The sequence below is a fragment of the Crinia signifera genome, chromosome 5, assembly GCF_055691185.1.
Source record: "Crinia signifera chromosome 5, ASM5569118v1, whole genome shotgun sequence".
Classification (NCBI taxonomy): Eukaryota; Metazoa; Chordata; class Amphibia; order Anura; family Myobatrachidae; genus Crinia; species Crinia signifera.
This window is the reverse complement of record NC_139221.1, coordinates 169,499,052-169,522,836: the sequence shown is the minus strand read 5'-3', so window position 1 is coordinate 169,522,836 and position 23,785 is coordinate 169,499,052. Positions and strand designations below refer to the sequence as shown.

The following is a 23,785-nucleotide window of genomic DNA, read 5'->3' as shown; positions in this document are numbered from 1 at the left end:
CCCAAGGGGTAACAGAACTGACAGCACCAGTCATGACTGGTGCTGTCAGTTCTGTTACCCCTTGGGGATCACACACAGGACTTTAACTTATATCTCTTCATGACCTGGCACGATCTCTAACAACAGTCAGCGTGTGCGTTTGCTCTATGGACTATATATATATATATATATATATATATATATTCGTTTTGGATCCCTATCTATTGTGCAAATGCAAACATCATCGATGTTTCAAACCATTATTTCAAAGATAACAATATTGGGTACTTGTGAGTTATCCGGGCGCCCGATGTGGTCATCGTATGCCATTATAATAAGCATACGATGCGACGCGATGCGACGCGATTAACCATCGCGTCGTATCTCGTCGCATCGTATGCTTATTGTATGGTATACGATGGGATGCGATGCGACGCGACGCGATGTTTACACTTCCCGCCCATTTTTAAACCCGCCCTCTGGCACATCTGGAAGAAAATCAGTGTGAGGTAGTTTCCAGAGGAGAGAGCAAGTGATTTATAGAGAGAGCAAGTGATTTACAGTATTGGTGTATTTCTGAGGTGAATTTTTGGACATTTGCCCCAATTTTGCCCCATTTGGCCCCTTACACCTGCCCCATTTTGGCCCTTATACCATATTACCCAAAATGGCTTTAGTGGATGGTATTTTCAGCCTCCCTAAAACTGAGGAAGAGACAGTGGTATTCCTACAGGACAAAGGGCTTCTTCCGTCTACAGCCACTTGTCCAAATGGCCACCCTATGCGCCTGGCTATAAAGGAGCGCAGATGGCGGTGCTACATTAAAAGTTGCAACAAAAGGCAGAGTCTGCGGGCCTCACTGTTCTACCCTGGGTGCAGGCTGCCATTCATGAAAATCCTGCAATTCATCTACTGCTGGTGTGATGAACTAACTTCAATAGAGTTCTGTAGTAAGAACTTAAAAATATGCAACAAAAGCACCATATTTTACAACGCATTGATGCGGGAAGCATGCCAATGTGACTTGATGTCACAGCCTACACGCCAGATTGGAGGACCAGGGCAAATAGTGGAGGTAGATGAAACACTGTTTGTGAAACGCCAAGCCAATGTTGGCAGAGTTCTCCCACAGCAGTGGGTGTTCGGAGGAGTGTGCCGGGAGACAGGGGACTGTTTCATGTTAGCAGTTGCCAAGCGAGATGCACCAACTCTCCTCAGTGCCATTGTGGAGCATGTGGCACCTGGCACCACGATTGTGAGCGATTGCTGGCGCGCCTACAAAACTCCTGAACTGGAGCGGGCTGGTTTCACCCACTTGAGGGTGAATCATCGGTACAATTTTGTAGACCCAGAGACTGGTGCACACACCCAGAACATTGAGAGACTATGGGGTTGTGCAAAATGGCGCAACAAACGCCAGCGGGGGACAGCCCGCCATCACCTTGATTCCTACATGCAGGAGTTTGTGTGGCGAAAGTGCCTGGCAGGAGACAACGCATTTGCCCGCATTCTACATGCGCTAACTTTGCTCGATAAATAATGATGGTGATTGATTATTGTGTGCTTTGTGATTGATTGTTTTATTATAATTTATTTCTGTAATATGTTAATTACACAGTTATTCCCTTAAATTCAGTTGTCCTTAATGTGTCAGATATGAATGATATTGATGAATGGTATTGGATGCTTACAGCCACTCCACTATCAACGTGAACCCGAAGCGTGGCGAGCGCAGCGAGCCCGCGAGGGTCGGCGGTACGCGTCCTCCGACCTTTTCATGCCCTACTATCCACTAGGGCGTGGAGTGAGAATAGAATAGTGTGGCGAGCGCAGCGAGCCACCGAGCCCGAAGCGTGGCGAGCGCAGCGAGCCCCGCGAGGGGACGCGGATACCTTCACAGGGAAGCACGTCCCTTTGGCGACGCGGACACCTGGGAAGCCCGCAAAGGGACGCGCTTCCCTGTGAAGGTATCCGCGTCCCCTCACGGGGCTCGCTGCGCTCGCCACGCTTCGGGCTCGGTGGCTCGCTGCGCTCGCCACACTATTCTATTCTCACTCCACGCCCTAGTGGATAGTAGGGCATGAAAAGGTCGGAGGACGCGTACCGCCGCCCCTCGCGGGCTCGCTGCGCTCGCCACGCTTCGGGTTCACGTTGATAGTGGAGTGGCGTTGACAATGGGGATGGGACTGACATTGTGTCACTTTTTGTGACACTTTCTGGGGGTTTTGCCCTGCTAACATCGGGTGCCGTCGCATCGCATCGTATGCCATGTGGTTAACATGCGATGCGACGTGATCACTTTACATGGTACCCGATGTAAAATCGGGTTTGGGTGGTGATCTCGTCGCGTCGCATCCTATGCTATTTGGTTAACATACGATGCGACGCGATGCGAAATCGGGTTCGGGTGGTGATCTCGTCGCGTCGCATCGTATGTTAACCAAATAGCATACGATGCCATGCGATGCGACGCGATCCGTATACGACCAAAAAATCGGGCGCCCGGATAACTCACAAGTACCCAATATTGTGACCATTCACTTTTTTATGGGCTCTTCCACCTGCCCAATTCTGAATATATGAAGAGATACACTAGGAGGTGCACAATAGTGTAGTAAGTTTTCAAAACAGTATAGAGTTTTACTTCAACAGGAATAAAAAACACTCACAAACACATTGTGTGAAAAACTTAACACAAACAGCGCTCAATGAATATCAGTGGCAGATCACCATCTCGAGATGCCGCAATACTTGATTATACTGCTGATACAACAGATCAATTGTGATATCGCTTGTGTACAGAAAGAGTTAGAGAATTGTGAAATAACTGGTCCAGAGGTTGTTAAACCTTGGAGAGATCATTTGTGAGAAAAAGACATGGTTACACGAAGGGAGACCTCCAATTCATACTGTCTTTGTATGTATACATATGTATACATAATGATAATAAAATAAAAATTTAAAAAAACAATCGATAGAGATAAATATAGATATGAATATAAAAAAAACAAATTTAATAAAAAATAAATAAATAAATAAATAAAGGTATATACAAATAAACACTTTTTCCACTAGTATCAGTTAGTGGGCCTATGTTTTCCTTAATTAAACGTTTACTATTTATGTATTTTAAAAACTTCTTTGGGTTGGTTTTGCTTTCAGTGACTATGCACTCTTCATATAATATTTTAGCTGCTTTGATTACCCCTTTACAAGTTTTGTTTGATTCTTTGTATTTTGCGAACGCCTCCTCATTCAAGTTATTTTTATAGAATTTAATGGCTCTGGTTTTATTGTTGATAGCTGACCTTACTTCTTTGTCCAACCATGGTGGCTTTTTTTTGTTGAATTTACCTTTAGTTACTTTAGGAATGTATTCAATAGTTAGTGAATCAAGCACCTTTTTTAGAGTATCCCACATTTCCTCTGCATTTTTTCCCTCCATAACCGTTTCCCACCCAATTCCTGTTAGGGCTTCCCTGAATAATTCAAAGTTCGCTTTTCTGAAGTTTAGTATTTTTGCAGATCCTTTTTGATGTAATTTACTGAAGTTGATTTCCAGTGAAACCATATTGTGATCACTGTTCCCTAATTGTTCAATTACTTTTGTGTTTGAAACTAAGGGGGAAATTTACTAAAGGAAATTTGTAAAAAATAGGTGTATTTGTATTTAGAAATACACTTATTTTTGACATTTACTATCCCGAAAAATACGGCAGTTTGTATTCATATTGATGTGCTATCAATACGAATACGAATTGCCGTATTTTCGGGATAGTAAATGTCAAAAATAAGTGTATTTCTAAATACAAATACACCTATTTTTTACAAATTTCCTTTAGTAAATTTCCCCTTAAGTCTGTGTTATTTGTTAATACTAAGTCCAAGAGCGCCTCATCACGAGTTGGAGTTTCTACCGTTTGTGTAATAAACTGGTCTTTAAGTAAGCTTAAGAACCCACTGCTTCTTGCTGATTTACCTGTTTCGTTTTCCCAATCAATGTCGGGTAAATTAAAATCCCCCATAATTAATACCTGACCCTGATTTGATGCTTGTTTGATTTGGTTTAAAAGAAGAGACTCTTCCCTTTCGTTTATATTTGGTGGTCTATAGCATACCCCTATTATAAATTTATTTATTTTTTTTTTTATTGTCGGTTATCTCTGCCCACACTGTCTCCGAGTTGTCTTCTTCCAGGTGTTTTAACATTTAAAGTGTTTTAACATTTATTACCAACCTTGTTCTGTCATCAATTCAGCGCAATCCATACCCCTACCTTTGCAGCTGTGGCGCCGCCTGAGACACTCAGTGCTCCTGTTTTCTCCATAATCATCTCCGCCTCCCTCATCCTCCTCCTCACTTGTCCTCCTCCTGTCTGCGAGACTCCCCTTCTCTGGGGGGCAGGGGACGGAAGCTCCGGTCGATGGGAGCTCGCATGCATGCGGTCATCCCCAGCCCCACCGGAAGTCTGTCTGTTTGAATGTACCCATGCTGAATTAATAATTTGTTTTCTAAGCCTGTTTGACACTAGTTGCAGAGCCTCAAGTTATGTCATAAGAAGACTTTGGCTGAGTGACTGATATATGGCTGAGCACCTATTTTGTACTAAAAGCACTTTTGCTCAAATAGTCTAGAATATATGGCACATTAAAGTTTGTATTTTTAGGTTAATCTTCATTAAGTAGAATATAACATCCCTTGATAACAGGATGGCTATTTATGACACTATTCACTGTGGATCTATCATCACATAAAGGCTAGTCTTAGCATATGCCATTCTCTGTATAATAATTGAAATATGATAAGCCCCTGTTATTACTTTTTCTTGAATGCCTAGTTGTACATTATGTATTATATTTGTATATTTTTCCTCTGTAGATGTTGTTTATATGTTTCCATGGTGAAGGGTTCGCACGTCTTTAGCGATGCCATGGATGCAGAGTCACACTAGTGATGTCACCAGACTTCTGACGGGACTTGTGTTGGCAATTTGTGCATTCACATGGTGGTGAGTACATCTATATATTGTTTGTATGTTTGAATTTGTGTTTTAAGTCTTTATAAATGGAAGAGAGTCCACTGACTCGGTTTTCATTGATCATGTAAGCTCTGGAATTCCGATCCAAATCTCACCTATTAATATACATGTATGTGTGGAGTGCCACACAGCACCCAGATACATTGAATGAATAAGAGAAATTGGAGAGTGTGTGACAGAGAGTGAGACAAAGAAAAGAGAGAGACATGCAAAGGAATAGAAGAAGAGAGAGCATCCTGATTTAGCATGCAGAAGAAAAGTACTCCCTGGTGGGGGCCCTGCTGCAATGTTTTCTTTGGATCCTCGTGGGTCCTCGCCTCCCCTTTTCCTTGCAGGCAGCACACAATATCCATGCAGCACTCCTCACATCCTAACTGCTGAGCCCCTGCTCTCACTGAAAACTGCTGCAGGCATCATTTAGTCTGGCCTGGTCCTGGACAGCAGGAGCTGCTGGGACGTGTACTGTAATTCTAAAGTTGCTGGGTGCACACACAACCACAACGGGGACAGATAGCAGGGGCACAGATAGTACCTCAAGAGCCCGGTAAGTAGGTATTATATGTTTTTAGTTGCAGCATACAGTACATCCCAACTTTACAGCCACAAGAGAAGGGACGGTCTTTTGGGGGCATGGTTTAGCGGGAAGTGGGCTTGGACGATACTTGCAACTCTCCCATGAGGCCACACCACATTTACGCTGTTGTGAGGGCATGCCCACCGGCTCTGTGAGTTGCTGGCCATACACCCAGTCCCTCTGGCTGTAGGAACAGACAGGGGGTACTCCAAACTGCCCCCCCCCCCCCCCCATCGGGACATCCTGAAAAACTGGGGTTGTCCTGCAAAGATCAAAATTGAGACAGTTGGGAGGTATGGCTGTAGGTCCAGGTCCGGGCCCCCTTACCTGTCAGATCGCACCCCCCTCTTATTTATTAACGCCATTTTGCAGGCCTGTATATATATATATCTAGAAAAAGAGACAGGGGCGCTCCATAGTGCGTTATCAAAAGTAAAAAATTTTATTTCAAGGATTTTCTTCCAGCATTAAAAGCAATGGGTCACGTACCCTAAAAGGCGGTTAACACAACCGCAATGTACATCAGCATAAAATATAACCTCATAGGTGTCGGAGCTGTGCTTGCTCCTTCAGCAACGTTCAGCAACGTCCACGTCCACGCTAATCCACACCCTTTGGCTTTACATTTGTTATTTTTCTTATGATGTATTTTTTGATTGTGTGCTTAGATTAGTGTTTATATCCCTGAAGCCGCTGTTAAGGCTCCAACACGCCTGTATCTATGTGTCAGTACGCCTACTGAAAGTGAGATACACTGCGTCCTAAAACTCTAAAGGAGTCCAATCCCTCCCTGGGTTGAGATCCCCTGGTGTATTAACACGGTGGGATACCCAGATATACGCAGGAGGAGCTGTTATTTCTCACCAGCATGCCACAGATAGGACCCTGACACATTCACAGACGTCCAATTAGTTGTGTGGATACAAAGGAGTCATAAGAGGTTGTCATACCCACTCCTATGTGAGGCTCTGACCCGTAGCAAACTGTATAGAACGGGTGAGCCCATACACTATATCTAAACAACAGGAGTTGCTGGAGAGGTAAATTAACCCACTCCTACCCGGCACCTTATATATGAAGATCTGAAAGCAGCCCTTGCGATTTATCCTTACTCGCAAGGTCTGCACAGATCCAGGTAGCCTACACACAATGGGGTTTATTCTAGTTCATTCTTTCTGACAAAATCCTTCTTAGATGGACAAAACCATGTGCACTGCAGGGGGGCAGATGTAACATGTGCAGATAGAATTAGATTTGGGTGAGTTATTTTGTTTCTGTGCAGGGAAAACACTGACTGCTTTATATTACACTGCAATATAGATCTCACTTTGTAAAAAAACCCACCCAAATCTAATTCTCTCTGCACAAGTTACATCTGCCCCACCCGCAGTGCACATGGTTTTGTCCATCTAAGAAGGATTTTGTCAGAAAGAATGAACTAGAATAACCCCCAATATAACCAGTGAAATACACATATTTCTACAGCCATATCTGCCTGCCACCACAGTTTTTAAATTGTGTGAACCCCACCCATGTATGTTAAGTGTTTATCTTTTTAATACATTTTCGCAGCTTTTTAAGTATGAAATAATAAAGGTTAAATTTTAATAATTTTCCTGAGGTGCACCTTACCAAGGACATCCTTTCTCCTTTTGCAAATATTGTGTTTGAAACTTGGCAGCTTGCCAGACTATGTGTTTAACTGTGCGCGTGCCGCTCTAGCTGTTCTCAGCGCAGCGCGTGGCTGCTTTACATATGTAATCTATGTTATCAGCGTAGCTGACCGTAATGTCTGTAATAGCTTACTACAAGATCCTTTTACCATCAAAAAAGGTACTAGACAGGGGTGTCCTCTCTCCCCCTACTCTTCACCATTGCATTACAAGCCTTAGCCGTCGCCCTCAGGTCCTTGTCCCTCTATACTGGTATAGATATAGGTCCGCTGGAACATAAACTATCCTTATTAGCGGATAACATGTTATTATTTGTCACGGTACTTGTGTAGTTTCACGGCGCCACTGTGCGTGTGTTTGAAACTTGGCAGCTTGCCAGACTCTGTGTTTAACTGTGTGCGTGCCGCTCTAGCTGTTCTCAGCGCAGCGCGTGCCTGCTTTACATATGTAATCTACATTATCAGAGTAGTGACAGGTCACTGTGGTACTTGTAGTTCCACAGTGAAATAGACAGTCCTGCACACCGCTGACAACGGGGAATTGAAAACTGGACACCCCGGCACACCGCTAATGTATGGGGCTTCTAAACTAGACACCCCGGCACACGCTAAAATTTAGACGCTAAAGCATTTAATCCAGACTTCATGGAAACCGCTAAGAAGGGGGCATCTAAATAATAACATGTTATCCGCTAATAAGGATAGTTTATGTTCCAGCGGACCTATATCTATACCAGTATAGAGGGACAAGGACCCGAGGGTGATGGCTAAGGGTTGTAATGCAATGGTGAAGAGTAGGGGGAGAGAGGTCACCCCTGTCTAGTACCTTTTTTGATGGTAAAAGGATCTTGTAGTAAGCTATTACAGACATTATGTGTGAGAGATTGGTGGTAGATACAGCGGAGGATGCGGAGAAAGCCCTCGGGAAAACTGAATTTAAGAAGAGTGGAGTCAAAGGTCAAAGGCATTTGCATCCAGTGAAATTACAGTAGGATAGGGTTATCATGGTTGCATAAATGTGGAAGAATATGAATCCTGATTGATATGTGATTAAAAAAAGAGACTATCGTCAAAATGTAATACTTGGGAACATATAAACTGCTTCATTCTCATTTGCTGCTGAGTATGAATATCCTTTTGAAAGATTGAAGTATTTTCCAACTAGGCAGGAGATACTGTAAGTGTAATTTTTAAACTACCATTCTCAATAGTGATCCCCAGATGGGGTCTGGAGAAATTAGGGATTGTGCCATGATTTTGCAAAAATGTCTCCAGTTGTCCCAAATTGCTCTATAATTTCGAGAGCTCAAGATTCCCAATGGCAATCAATTTTATATATGCCAGCTACTGTTGATTGTGCACCCCACCTCACTTACTTTTGTTATTCATCAAATAACTGCAAGTACAAATGGAGCCAGGCTAATCGAGCCTGCTCCCAGTGCGCCAGTCCTCACACCATGCAAGCTGCCCACAGTCGTCTGGCACGCGAGCAGAGCCGATGATAATGACTCTATCTGTAAGCTCTTTCTTAAGGCCCATACACACTTTGAGCTGAAAGCAGCTCAGTTTTGTCATTTCAGGTGTGTTCATCTAAAAAGCTTCCAAGTGTGTACAGTAGGGCGGAGTAAAGATATTCAAAATTGCTAGTGTGAAAAAGCTGTGGCTTGACCTGTATAAGAAACATGCAAAAGCATTTTGCTGTAGGTCAATATCCTCTGTTCCGTCAAGACACCTAAAGTTTAAATTTTTAGATGAAAATAATGAAATGTATGACGAAGCCCCGATCTAGTTAAAATTATGTCAGAACGTCTTAGAGTGGTTCATTAATATACTTTAGCATAGTAAAAAAAGAGTACGAGCTTGTCCTAGTGCAAAGTTACTGACTTTGGAGGGAGAAAAAATACCCCTGATAACCATAGGCGTAGCGACGGCGGAGCCGGTGGAGCACACGATCCAGGCGCAGGAAGATAGCATGGCACCGGAGCTGTGCTGGCACTGGTACCGCCAGCTCGCTCGCCCGTTGCCCCCTCGCCCGTTCCCCCGCTCCCCTGCCCGCTGTGTCCGGGTCCGGGAGACGGAGAGAGACGTTTGTCTGTGACAGCATAAACCTCAATATCATTAAAAAGACACATTATAGCAATGTGCAGCATGATAAGATTTCTTTTCCCTCATAACAAGCAATAATGTCCATATTGCACAGTACATGCAGGATAACTACTGCTGATACATTTGCCCTAGGTACAATATGCGCCACGAATGCGCTACTATGACACAGTGTTTGGCATACACACGGGACGATCAGTCCCCACACGAGTGGACCGACGGCACGTCCAGACAGTAGCCGAGCCCTATGGCTTTACTGTACGCCGGTGTCTTTCTCTATACCATGGATCAGTAACCCTTTGCCAGCGATTATTATTTATTTCTGAACGGAGACTCAGGTTTTCAGACCACACGGGAATGCACGGCGGTGACTCGCGGCTCTCCCTCCCGCTACGAACATAAGGTGTACTGACAGCTAGACAGAGACCCACACGGGTACCTCACTTTGTGATCCCAAGGGACAGCACAAACTAGGGGAATAGAGATTGCCTAGGCAACCCTCATAAACAAACTGAAACATGCGTATCTTAAAAATACTGATAGTAGGTATAGACAAACGCACAATACATGACACCTACACCAATTGACCAATAAGCGATTCACTTGAATTTACATATGATGAATATTCATGGAGGAACCGGTACTTATAGAGCTTCCGGCGGCTTGCCCGGTGGTCCTGAGGAAGCTTTGTTGCGAAAGCGTACGCTTGACTGAACTACACACCTAGTGTGTCTAATACCCCACTCTCCCTTCCCCATTTATAAATTGTATTTAACCTGCTGGCTGCGCTGGGCTCACCGTTGGACACGGAGCCTAGAAAACTGACACAGAGACGGTATCTGGCGCCAGAACCGTCAGTGTCCCTGCCTGCTCTCAAACCACTTGAGCGAGGAAGTGCACACAAGCACTCCTCTCACACTGCTCAGTGTGAGAACTACAGGACGTGATACCCCTGGCTCCAGTAAGCCTGCAGGAGCGCTGAGACGGAATTTTACCCGTGCTCAGGCGCTTCCCAGCGGCTACTAGAGAAAGCCTAGGGTCTATTGCTACATTTGATACATATTAGCAACATTCTGATCTGAGCTATACTACAAGGGGAATTCACCCATTAACTTGAGCCACACAGGAAATTATTGGGATAATAGACAGTGGGGTTTCCACTAGGTGCAAGGATTTTTATCCTTTTTTATCTTCACTATTTGTTGTCTTATGTCTTGTCAAATTCCTTTTTATATTCGCAAACTATTTTAATGAATTAAATAAAAGTGACGTTTTATTATATGAACTTTTTCTCCAGGCGCACCAACAAAAGACACTCTTTTCTTTCCCTTAAACATAGTAAAAAAAGAGTACGAGCTTGTCCTAGTGCAAAGTTACTGACTTTGGAGGGAGAAAAAATACCCCTGATAACCATAGGCGTAGCGACGGCGGAGCCGGTGGAGCACACGATCCAGGCGCAGGAAGATAGCATGGCGCCGGAGCTGTGCTGGCACTGGTACCGCCAGCTCGCTCGCCCGTTGCCCCCTCGCCCGTTCCCCCGCTCCCCTGCCCGCTGTGTCCGGGTCCGGGAGACGGAGAGAGACGTCCACTGCTGATATGTAATATTCACTTCTCACGCTGGACCGCTAGCCAATGGGCGCTTGCGGTCCAGCAGCCAATCAACTGGTGGCTGCTGGACCGCGAGCGCCTATTGGCTAGCGGTCCAGCGCGGAAGATATGAATTTTACATAGCAGCAGTACACGTCTCTCTCCATCTCCCGGACACAGCGGGGAGCGGGGAGCGAGGAGCGGGGGACAGGACACAGGACAGACGCACACTGGCAGGGGGGAGGTGAGCGGCTGGCTATGTAGGTGTACTCCCCCCCTCCCTCCCTACTGCAACTGCACCCACCCTCCTGCAGTCACCCACCCACCCTCCTGCAGTCACCCACCCTCCTGCAGTCTCCCACCCTCCTGCAGTCAAACCCACCTGCAGTCACCCACCTTCAGTCACCCACCCACCCGCAGTCAAACCCACCCTCCTGCAGTCAAACCCAACTGCAGTCACCCAGCCTCCTGCAGTCACCCAGCCACCCACCCTCCTGCAGTCACCCACCCTACTGCAGTCACCCACCCTCCTGCAGTCACCCACCCACCTACCCTACTGCAGTCACCCACCCTCCCTACTGCACCCACCCTACTGCAATACTGCACCCACCCACCCTGCTGCACACTACTGCAGTCCACCCTGCTGCACACTACTGCACCCACCCTGCTGCACACTACTGCACCCACCCTCCCACACCCTACTGCCATCACCCCCCCACCCTGCTGCACCCTACTGCACCCACCCTGCTGCACCCTCCTTCCCTGCTGCACACTACCGCTCCCACCCTCCCTCCCTGCTGCACACTACCGCTCTCTCCCTCCCTGCTGCACACTACTGGTGGTGCATTGAATTGAAAATAGCGGCGGGGAGTGGGCCGCTGCACAGTTCTGTCCCCCTTGGCAATGAGCAAATTCAGTCCCCCTTGGCAATGAGCAAATTCAGTCCCCCTTGGCATTGAGCATGAAGCCCCTTGACATCGAGCATGAAGCCCCTTGGCATCAAGCATGAAGCCCCTTGGCATTGAGCATGTAGGTAAGTGGCACTTTTGTGTCAAATGTGTAATGGGCATTATGGTTATATAGTATGTAATGGGCATTGCGGAGTGTTATATAGTATGTCATGGGCATTGCGGATTGTAATATATTATGTCATGGGCATTGTGGAGTGTTATATAGTATGTCTTGGGCATTGCGGAGTGTTGTATAGTATGCAATGGGCATCATGTGTGGGCTTTTGTGTAATTGGAATTACAAAGTTCACTAAAATATGTACGGTGTGTGGTATAATGTTGGTCCGTGTCCACTTTTCACTGCGCAGGAGCCTCACCTACTACAAATTGGGGGGGGGGGGGGGGGGGGGGGGGCGCGAAACATGCCCTTGCTCCGGGCGCCGTGGCACCTAGCTACACCACTGCTGATAACTGACCCGTTTTCATGGTCACAATTGTGAATATTGTGTATTTTCACCCGAATGTTTTTTTGTTTGTTTTTTTGGAGAGGATGCTCTGTCATTGAAGTGACCAAGAAAAAAACTTGGGGGAAGAAATCAGGATAAATCCCCTTTGTTTGCCCTTAATAGAATAGTGCAACTCTGTGTCTTCTAATGTCCAACTCTTTACTGAATGCTACACTAAGTTTAGTAAACAATGCATTACACTCTGTTATTTAGGTGCAGTATTTGAAACACTTCTGTTTATTGTCTTTATTGTGGCAGTTTATTTTAAACATGAATTGGTCTGAAAAATAGTTTGCATCCCCTATGCTGGGAACATGATTGGGATGCATTACAGAATATAATTATGCAAGATTAACCAATATACTGTATTAACAGTTAAATATGTTAAAGTGCATTATGCTGTAATAAAATACTGTAAATTGAATATTTTGAACAATAAAATCAAGAACGTCGATTCACAAATAACAGGTTTAAAATATGTTGCACATACAGTCAGGGCTGGCAATAGAAATCTTGGGGCCCTGTTTCAGGGGCGCCCACCTAATCCCAAATCTACACAACCCTCTTCTGCATGAGCCTCATTTAACCTTTCGCTGCTCCAGATCCTGCTTCCAAGTGTGGACTTCTCTCGTTCTCAGTCCTGCTGGCCTGGCTCCTGGCTGCTGCCTTCTGCTGGCCTATCACTTTCACAAAAGAATGCTGAGCATCACGAGCAGGCACAGAACAGACGACCTGCGCATGCGCTATAAAGTACAGGAGCCAGAGACTGAGACCACAGTACCAGCAGAGGTGGGTACGGCTGTGCGGCTGCAGCCCCAGGCCGTGTGCACACACAGAGTAGATGGCTCTAAGTGCTGAACGGCAGGACGCGCACACAGTAGACAGCAGTGGCACACAGTGAATCAGTTTCAGCCACACACAGATGGTACACAGTAGATCAGGCATTCCCAACCACGGTCCTCAAGGCACACCAACAGTGCAGGTTTTAGTGATATCCAGGCTTCAGCACAGATGTTTAATCAGAATCCCTCAGATACTAATTAAGTCACCTGTGCTCAAGCCTGGATATCTACAAAACCTGCACTGTTGGTGTGCCTTGAGGACCGTGGTTGGGAAAGCCTGCAGTAGACGGCCGGGCCGCGAGGGTCACTGACATGCCAGCTAGAACAGACGGTGGCCGTGATGGGGCATGGAAGCTCTGGGGCCCTTAGATCGCTGGGGCCCATCACACTTGTCCCCCTTGACCCCCCTGTCGCCTGTCCTGCATACAGTACAGGTTGAGTATCCCTTATCCAAAATGCTCAGGACCAGAAGAATTTTGGATAACGAATTATTCCATATTTCAAAATATTTTTATATTTCAATGATGTATCTTGAGGTATCTTGCATTTATGTTGTATAAACACAAACATGAAATACACACAAATATATTTTATTTATGCATAAAACAAGGTTTCAAAACATGAAACAAAGTTTGTGTACTATCTCAGGTACTGAATTTGAATGCCAAGCAATCCCTTTCTTGCAGATATTCAGTTCCAGTTACATATCATGTCCTCAGCAGTGTTGTTACAAATGTCCCCAGTAGTGCTTTTAGCAGAAAAAAAAAGGTTTTTCCACTTTCTAGATTGTATGGTTTTCAGAATAATTTGGATTACTCAACCTGTATTGTCTTCTTATTGTTTTTTATGTTGTGTTTTGAGTTCAGTTTTATACAAACCACTTGCGATTGATGTACACTATTATCATACTGTTAAATTGGGTCAGTAAGCACATAAAAAGGATATAAAGTATTGCTGATCAATCCTGCCTAGTAATTAACACAGTGATTGCCATATACTGTATGTACCAAGGCCAGATTAAAGGGGGGGGGGTGCAAAGGGGATCAGTACCCTTGGCCCCCCCTCTAGCTAGGGTCCCCCTGTGGTTGGCATGTATTAAAAAAAAAATTTTAGCTGAAGGTTTTGTGTCTGGGAGTGGGGTAGTGCTGCAGCTTCACCTATCTGCTAATGTGACAGTGATTAATGGTGTTGATCATCGGGTGCCAAGGTACACTGACTGCACAAGTGTGCAGTGCATTACTGGGAGTTGACTAAGTCCCATGACACTTTGCACAAGAGGGCAGAGGCTGAGAGGTTTGTGCTGTGCTCTGATTGGTGGAGCTCATTACATGCTTCTCAGGCCCATGGAGGACAGCAGCAGCAGCCAAGTCATGGGAGGGTTTTTGTCAGAGAAGGCACTGAGCTTGTGAGGTCTCCTACAGTCCTACAGAGTAAGGTGCAGAGGGACAAACACAGGCTTTTCATGTGGTATGTACTGTATGTTTGTATATATATTCTAAAAGAATAAGAGCACTCTATAGTGCAATATCAAACAGGTATAAAGTTTTATTTAAAACACTTTTCAGGTACAGACAGATGCAGGGTAACATACCGAGATGATCGGTTCAACTGACGAAGCCCTCTGACGAAGTATGTGGATATGAAATGCATTGGGGTGTGGCCTGGCGTTTGCTGTCTGTTCGCCAAATGTGAGTGTAACCACTCCAACCTAACCTGTGTAGGATACACAGAGATACACGCTGATATGTCACGGTTGTTGAACCTCTCATCTCGGTACGTTACCCTGCATCTGTCTGTACCTGAAAAGTGTTTTAAATAAAACTTTATACCTGTTTGATATTGCATTGTGGATCGCTCTTATTCATTCTTTTAGAATCAATCTACCTGTGGAATCCAGGCAATAAAGAGCAGCCGGGTTAACATTCAAACCCAAAGTGCACTTCAGTGAACTGATCGGGACCATTAACCCCTGTTTATCTGTGGACTGCCACTTGTATTACCCAAGGTTTTTATTTGTCCTTTTTTGTTTTTATATATATATATATATATATATATATATATATATATATATATATATATATATATATAGAGAGAGAGAGAGAGAGAGAGAGAGAGAGAGAGAGAGAGAGAGAAGGGCAGAAAGAAGGCGCTTCATAGTGCAGTAATTAAAATATCAAGTATTTATTTTAAAATAACAATCCACGGTGCAGGTTAACATGAACTCGTACCATGTGTAAAAACTCTGTGGACTGGGTACCACAAGGCATAGGTAAAAACCAAAGGCATATGCTGCTCACACTGTGCCAGGACACCGGTTACACTCGAACGCCGCAGGGCTGGTTTGCAGAGAAGCATGCGGGGATACACCACGTCCAGGATACCAGTGACAGGAGGAGAAGGAGCATCGTAGGCCATGCCCTGACGCTTTTCATCACGCGTTTCGTCACTGCATATCCCCCTCCAGGTGGGAGGGGGATATGCATACCTTCCAACATCTGAAGGGGAAGTAGAATTGCTCATTGCCAAGGGGGGGGGGATTGCTCGTTGCCAAGGGGGGTGAAATTCGCAGTGACGAAATGCGTCAGGCGTGGCCTACGATGCTCCTTCTCCTCTTGTCACGGGTATCCTGAAAGTGAAGCAGCACCTCCAACGCGTTTCACAGGACTAACGCCAGCTTTATCAAGGTGTCCTTGATAAAGCTGGTGTTAGTCCAGTGAAACGCGTTGGTGGTGCTTCACTTTTCTGGATCCAGGGTGTTTCATTGGCGCCCAATTTCAGTATGTACGGTAACGTACTGAAATCGCATTGCATGAAGTTATAGTGGCATGCTGCTTGCGATGCGATTTCAGTACCGCTCCCGTTCCCACTCCCTGTCATTCCCGCCCCCTGTCAGATTCTCTCAGAAATCATTCTGAGGGGATTTTCTGACAGTACATCGATGAATATCTTTAGCTTGCCTCAGATGGAGGAGGAGGCTATACAGTTTTTCCAAGAGCATGCCATGTGAAAGTGTGCCGGCTGAAGGTGAGCCTCAGAGCGGCCCACTGGTTTCCAGGGTGCCGCTTACCATTTCTGATCTTGGTGCATTTACTCCTGTGCTCAGGAACCCACCTCCATTGATTATTGTGGGCAGCAGCTTAACATTTCAAAGAAAACTGCGGTCCTGTACAACCACTGGATGCGGGAGGCTTGCGCCCTGGACATTATGGCACAGTCCCAGCGGCGGATTGGTGGACCTGTCCACATTGTGGAAGTAGATGAGATGCTATTTGTTAAGCGCAAAAATAAAGCCGGCCAGATTTTACCACAGCAGTGGAATTTCGGTGGAATACAGTATGTAGAGAAACCGGACATTGTTTCCTGAAAATGGTGCCCAGATGTGATGCCACCACATTGATGGACTGTATAATTGACAATATAGAGCCCAGCACCACTATCTTTACAGACTGCTGAAGGGCATACAGAACTCAACAGCTTGAACTGGCAGGATACCAACATTTCCAAATGAATCATCGCTACAATTTTATTGACTTGGCCACAGGGGTTCATACCCAGAATGTGGAGAGAATGCGGGGTGCATGTAAATGGCGAAATAAGTGCCAAAGAGGCACAGCGTGACATGAGCTCCAATCCTAACTACAGGAATTCATGTGGAGAAAGAAATTGGGAGCTGATGCCCTATTCCACCGCATACTACAAGCACTTAAGCTCCTCCCTAAGGATGATTAAGTGCGATTTTATTTCTTGCTTTTTAAGCATTAATGTTGTTGTTTTAATAATTCATATATTCTTATTCTTCTCATTAATTATTGTAATCAATGTTCATAATTATTTATGCTTCTTCAATTAAATTATTTAAGTAAATTAGAGTTATTTGTTAACACATGTCGTCATTAATGTGTCAGTAGTATGATATTGCAGGTGTGAATGTGTTCCTAAAACACCACCACTATCCACGCCACCTCGAAGCGTGGCGAGCGCAGCAAGCGCCGCAAGGGGCGGCGATTACCTTTTCATACCTCCACTATCCACGTTGGCGTGGAGTAGACTTTATATAGTGTGGCAAGCGCAGCGAGCCGCCGAGCCTGAAGCGTGACACGGAATACATGTAAAGTAATCCACGTCCCCTCTCTAAATGCGTACTGGGCGCCCTGCTAGGAAACAAGTACCAAAGCAGCTACTAATGCTGTTTCTAACAACAGTCCAACTGACAATACTTGGCTAATGACACAGAAGGCTGATCATTTCAGGTGTACAATATTCACTGAGGAGTATTCAATGTTTTTTGAGAGTCTGGCTCACCGCTCACTGTTCTGTGTCCCTGTGATCTCGCTGAAGTGCTCGGCACTTTTCTTATCTCCTCATTTCTGACTTCCTCAGTATTCAACATGTGGCCAGCTCACCGACCCCTTTTGCGAACTTAGCATAATTATGCGAGTTCAAATGGGAGTGCTGTAACTGGAGAGATCGGTTTTCTCCTGCTCTCCACATGAGCTAGTCAGACTGGGATATTCCTGAGCAGGGTGTTCATCTCAGCAGCGTGTTCCTCGCATTTGTGGACTTGTATTTTTTTTACAAAGGTTTAGAAAGGTTAATGTTTTGTTCAGTATTTATTTTACAACAATTGGCTGTGTGACTATTTTAATTGGGTTTGTGCAGACGGGTGTATTTTGTTCTGTTTTGCCTTTATCCTTGTGTTGTGCTTTTGGCATTGTTTCTTTGCCCTGTGTTTTTATTTAATTTATTTTATAATTGTTAGCGTGTTTAAAAGCCTGTTTGGGGGTTAGGTGAGGAAGAAGAGAGGAAGCATGGGAAATTACTAGGAGCATTCCAAAATGATTTCTTATTGGTTACCATTAAAATAACTTATTAAATTCCAAATAAATTAATATAGAAGTACAGCATTATGGCACTTGCAATAAATACATTAGAGTACATTTTTTTAATTTATAAGCCATAAAAAACAAAAAAATAACAACTTTAACAAAGATAACCCTACAGTTCACCTAAAAAAGATGCAGAGGGAAAAATGGAGAACATCTCTAAAAAAAGAAACCAGCAGGACTCGCAATTTGTGCATTGAATACACTTTTTGAGAGAGACACTAAAATCCCCATTGAACAGACATGGGGAGAAGTGCAGGGTGAACTGAGTTAAAACAGGGTGAACTGAGTTAAAAAACATGCACACTCACCGTTATTTACGGCGACATAGGAGCATTGAATACATGGATACCTGGAGCCACATTTGCTAATCCCCAAAATGGGAGACCATTGCAGATCCGTTTTAAATTGCAATGTCGAATGTATAATGTAATATACCTCCTATACTGCCCTTGCAGACTCGCATATGTCAGGACAACAACCTGTAGATTCCGTAAGTGCATGGCCAATCATAGAAGGCAATTTGGAGGGCACTAGCCACAGTAGCCATGGATAAACTAGTGGCAACCCTCTTTTTATCCTTAGGACACTAAGGGGGAAATTTATTAAGGATATATAGCTATGAATATGCCTACTCGCAGTCATTTCTGGCTGTATACAGCCCTACATTGTAGTTACGACTCGGGTATTAGCGTTTTTTTTCTTTTACCTGTTCCGGGATGCCTACTTGGAATGAAGAGGACCAATCCACCCCAGAGGAGCTTGTAAGTATAATATTCTTCTGCAGGTACCCAAATGGATTATCTACTAGGGAAGGGGACAGAGTCTTTGTGTAAAGGTAGGTAAGTATCAATAAGTATCCAGTATCCAGGGCTCTGGATGTAATAAACTTGTACTTTTCATGTATGTTTTATTTGACTATTTACATTGTGGTAAAAATACAAGTACCAACGGGCCCATTAATGCCCTGAATGCTGGGTTTTGTGGTTCCACAACAATGTACAATAAATGTATCTATTTTTTATACTGGAATCAGCCCACCACTCGGGGCAACAAGGACAGCCCCGGGATACAGCCCGGGCAGGGTTAATTCTGGAGGGGGGACCCCTTTATTGGGGGTCCCCACTCCCCCAGTGTCCCTGTCCAGGCTGACAAGTCAGAGGGTTAATGGTTTTGCCGTGGGACTTTATATAATAAGTGTCCCCCGGCTGTGCCATTACCCTGCTGGCTGGTTGGAGCCCGGTGTATGTTCACAAAATACGGGGGACTATCTATTCATTTTGTCCTCCATATTTTGGGAACCAGGGCCGGCCCTTGAGCCTGGTGCTGGTTTTAAAAATTACGGGGATCTCATACATCTTTTGTCCCAATTTTTTTTAAACCAGGACCATCTCTTTGAACCTGGTGCTGGATATAGCCATGGGTTTTATTTTGTTTTCTACTTTTTAACACACTGCAGCCTGCAGGGATTTGACTGATGTGACATCAGCAGTGTTGAGTGACAAGAGGAGGAGTGGCTCAGTAGTGTGTCAGCGGAGTTCCCTAAGCATCATCAAGCAGGAGGCTTGACTAGATGGGAACTCCGTGACAGGCTGTTTGCGCTACATCACATAATTGGGAAGTAGGGTACAAAAAGGGGGGAACAGTATAACTGACAATATTGGAAATTAATGATTTGCATCAATGAGAAAAAAATTAAAACAAAACAGTGCTGTGCGGCTTAACAAGCTGGAATTATTAGCTCACACTAGAAATTATAAGGGTTACAGACATGACGGTCAAAGCCCAACAAGGGTCCCATGTTCAGCAACACACGGCAGTGTTGTAGCATGGAGTTAATTACAATGTGTCAGAAAAATATACAATTGAAAAAAGTGAGATAAAAAAAAATAATAACAAGAAAGTTAATCAGAGAAAACATCCCATTTTAAAATCCTCATTCAAGCCCAGCGGGGCCTGACAGTTGAGTCCAAAGATCCAGGAAAGTTCCCTTTACAGGAGCATCCTTTCCCTGTCTCATCCATGTTTGAGTGGGGGGGATGTGGTCCAAGATGGTGTGTTTTATATCCTTGGGATTTCTCAAGAAAATGTCTCGCTACAGGTAAGTTCTTCAATTCACTCTGTATGAAGTCTGGGACTCGTACTCTTCTTAACAGGGGATTAGCTAGGGTGGAGCCAGTGGAGCTCCAGCTCTGGGCACTGAAAGTTCAAAGGGCGCCACGCACGCAAACTTCACCCTGCCCTGCTGTGTCTTCTGTGACTGCTGTACCGCCCGGCTCACAATATCAGCTGTGAGCCAGAGCCTGGAGACTTTTCATTTTTTTTTTCTGAATTGCTGCAGAGACAAAGACAGCCTAGTCTCCATCTCTGCACTTTCCGGGGCCACTGCTCAGAGCAGCCCAGCAGCAATGGCTCCTCACAGAGAGCTCAAGCAGCAGATCTCAGCTCTATGCACAGCATAGACCAGATCACATAGACAGGAAGCATGTGCAGCACGTGTGCAGCGTGTCCTGGACACTGTGACTGCAGTCCTCCTCTTCTCCTCCTCAAAGGTAATGGCTAGTTCTCCATGTGTGTGTGTGTGTGTGGGGGGGGGGGGGGGGTGATGGGGGGGGGGCACTGGCAGTGTGTGCTATAGTATATGTATGTTTTGTAGGTATGCTGCATGAATGGATATGCTGTGTGTTTGCATTATATGCTGTGTGTGTGTGTTATATGCTGTGTGTGTGTGTGTGTATGTATGTATGTATGTATGTATGCATGTTGTGTGTTTGTGTATATATGTATTGTGTGTATGCCTTTATGCTATGTGTATCTGTATGTATGTATGTATTTATGCATGCTGTGTGTATATGAATGCATGTATGTATGTATCTGTCCATCCTGTGTGTGTCTGTATGCTACAGTATGTGTGTGTGTGTGTGTGTGTGTGTGTGTGTGTGTGTATGCATGCATGCTGTTTGTGTATGTATGTAAGATAAGGGGGGGGGGCTAAAGAATGACTATGGGACAGATGTAATAACATCTCAGTTCGGCGATAGTTTGTGGGTTAGGGGGCGCACATATCCTTGCTCCGGGTACCATTTTACCTAGCTACACCGCTGCTTCTCAATGGATGAACGGTACTGGTTGAGCCTTTCTTTCAGCATTCGTGTGGTCTTACCAACATAAACCAGGTTACAGGGACACTGGAGGGCATATATGACAAATTTACTGTTACAGTCCAAACAAAATTTGATGTTGTAATTGTTGCCATTTTGGGGGTTGGTGAGTCAGTAGGAATTGGCAGTTGACACAACCGGTGCATTTGTATGTACCCTTTTTGTGCTCCAGCCAATTTGGTTTAGGCACAACCTTTGGATTGGGCATGGTTTTAACCAGCAGGTCCCTGAGGTTGGGGCCTCTGTGGTAGGCGAATCAGGCATCATTCAGTACCTTCACTAGGGTCTTGAAAAGGGACACCAGCCCCTTCATTGACAAACACAAAATCTCCTTCCACAACATGACTAAGAAGGAGAAGCTAGCCATCAAAACCCTGACTGATGACGTCAATTTAAGCATGAGACCAGCTGATAAGGGAGGAGGCATAGTTCTCCTCACCTGCGCTTACTATATTGCTGAAGCTACTGCACAACTCTCAGCTGCCACATGCTACGAACACCTTGATTCAGACCCGACCTGGAGGTTTAAGAAAAACACCAATCAAATCATTGCACTGGGTGGTGCCAACCAATTCATTAATGAAGAGACTGCAAAATTTCTCATGCAGACTCATCCATGCATGCCTATCCTCTATGCTTGGCCCAAAGTGCATAAATCTCTCTCTACCCCACCTGGTAGGACGATTATTTCGGCAAGAGGCTTACTATGCCAACCTTTGTCACAACTCAAACTGATTAACGGCGCTGGTCCCTTCTAATGTTTGTAAAGTGCGCTTTCCGAATATTTGACCAGACTGCTGCTCTCAAAAAGAAGGGATTGTACCTTCTTAGGGAAATTCATACTATATTAAAGAGTTTATTTACTCGGGACACATGAATCTTGCAAATAGATATTTTCAGAGAGTGCTGTCCTTTCAAATAATGAATTCAATAACTCTATAACTTATTTCATATTATTTTTATTTATGAAAATAATGCCAGTAAGACATAAGGAGCTTTATCTCTGATACTAGCAACTTTCTAAGGAAAATCAATGCTGTACACAATATCCCTGCTGGAGCACTGCTTGTGGCACTTGATGTCACAAGCCTCTATACGAACATTCCTCACACCCTTGGGCTACAGGCATGCCGGGATGCTATCCTTAAAAGCAACATCTATGAAGGGCCACCAATGGAATTCCTGCTGCTACTGATGGAAACCCTTCTGACTAAGAATGACTTCCTCTCAGAGGGTTGCTTCTACCTCCAGCACCACGGGACTGCTTTGGAGTCCAACATGTTGCCATCCTATGCAAATCTGGTTATGGCGACATATGAGGAAACACACACATCAGTGATAATGCCACATACAGTAATGACATCCTCATGTATGTTCATTACATCGACGACCTCTTCCTTGTATGGACTGGCGGCGAAGAAAGACTCATGTCATTTGTCACCTACCTCAACACTATTCCTGGCACCATCAGATTCACTACCAACTTTAGTGACACAAGTATAAACTATCTGGACATCACTGTCATGCTGAATAACAACTGTCTTTCAACCAAATCTACTCCAAGGAGTCAGAAAAAACACCATCTTATTGGCAATCAGCTTTCACCCTGTGCCACTGAAGAGGGGAGCTTCCATACTCCCAGCTCTTACGAGTCATACGTATTACTTCAGACCCTGACACCACCAAGAAAGCGCTTTAAGCCATGAGTTGCAAATTCTTGGAGAGGGGATATAACAAAACAGAGGTGGAGTATGCTATGGAAAAGGTGATCCAACTCAAGCTTGCTGATCTCCTACTGCCTAAGGAGAGTAAAGCAGACACCACAGTAAGTAGACTCAACTTTGCAAGCACCTATACAGTGGCATTCAAGCACATACGTGAGAAAATTAATGAACACTGGCATCTCATCTCTAGTGACCCAATCCTATTGGCTAAACTCAGCAAAGCTGCTGGGTAAAACCATGCCCACTCCAAAGATTGTGTCTAAACCAAATGGCTAGAGCGCAAAAAGGGTACACAAATGCACTGGTTGTGTCAACTGCCAATTCCTACTGACTGAACCGCCATTCACCAACCCCTAAAATGGCAACAATTACAACATCAAATTTAATTTGGAATGTAACAGTAAATTTGTCATATATGCCCTCCAGTGTCCCTGTAACCTGGTTTATGTTGGTAAGACCACATGAATGCTGAAAGAAAGGCTCAACCAGCACCGTTCATCCATTAAGAAGAGTACAAGTCCTGACATCATACAGAGTGAAATTAAGAACTTACCTGTAGCGAGACATTTTCTTGAGAAATCCAATCATGTCAAGGATCTAAAATGCACCATCTTGGACCACTTCCCCCCACTCAAACGTGGAGGAGACAGGGAAAGGATGATCCTGCAAAGGGACCTTTCCTGGATCTTTAGACTCAACTGTCAGACCCGCTAGGCTTGAATGAGGATTTTAAACTGGGATGTTTTCTCTGATTTACTTTCTTCTT

The 23,785-nt window shown here is 44.7% G+C and overlaps 1 protein-coding gene across 6 annotated transcripts in view; it reads left to right on the top strand.

Moving 5' to 3' along the window:
- The window catches only part of LOC146080714 (poly(rC)-binding protein 3-like), a 517,154-nt gene that overhangs the window by 94,658 nt on the left and 398,711 nt on the right, over positions 1 to 23,785 (top strand). For 5 of the 6 annotated variants that reach the window (XM_083188286.1, XM_083188279.1, XM_083188283.1 and 2 more), the window contains exon 2: positions 4,858 to 4,987. The exons of the other annotated variant lie outside the window; for it this stretch is intronic. The gene's annotated coding sequence lies outside the window, so the exon portion shown is untranslated. The remainder of the gene's footprint in view (positions 1 to 4,857; positions 4,988 to 23,785) is intronic. 6 annotated transcript variants of the gene reach the window in all.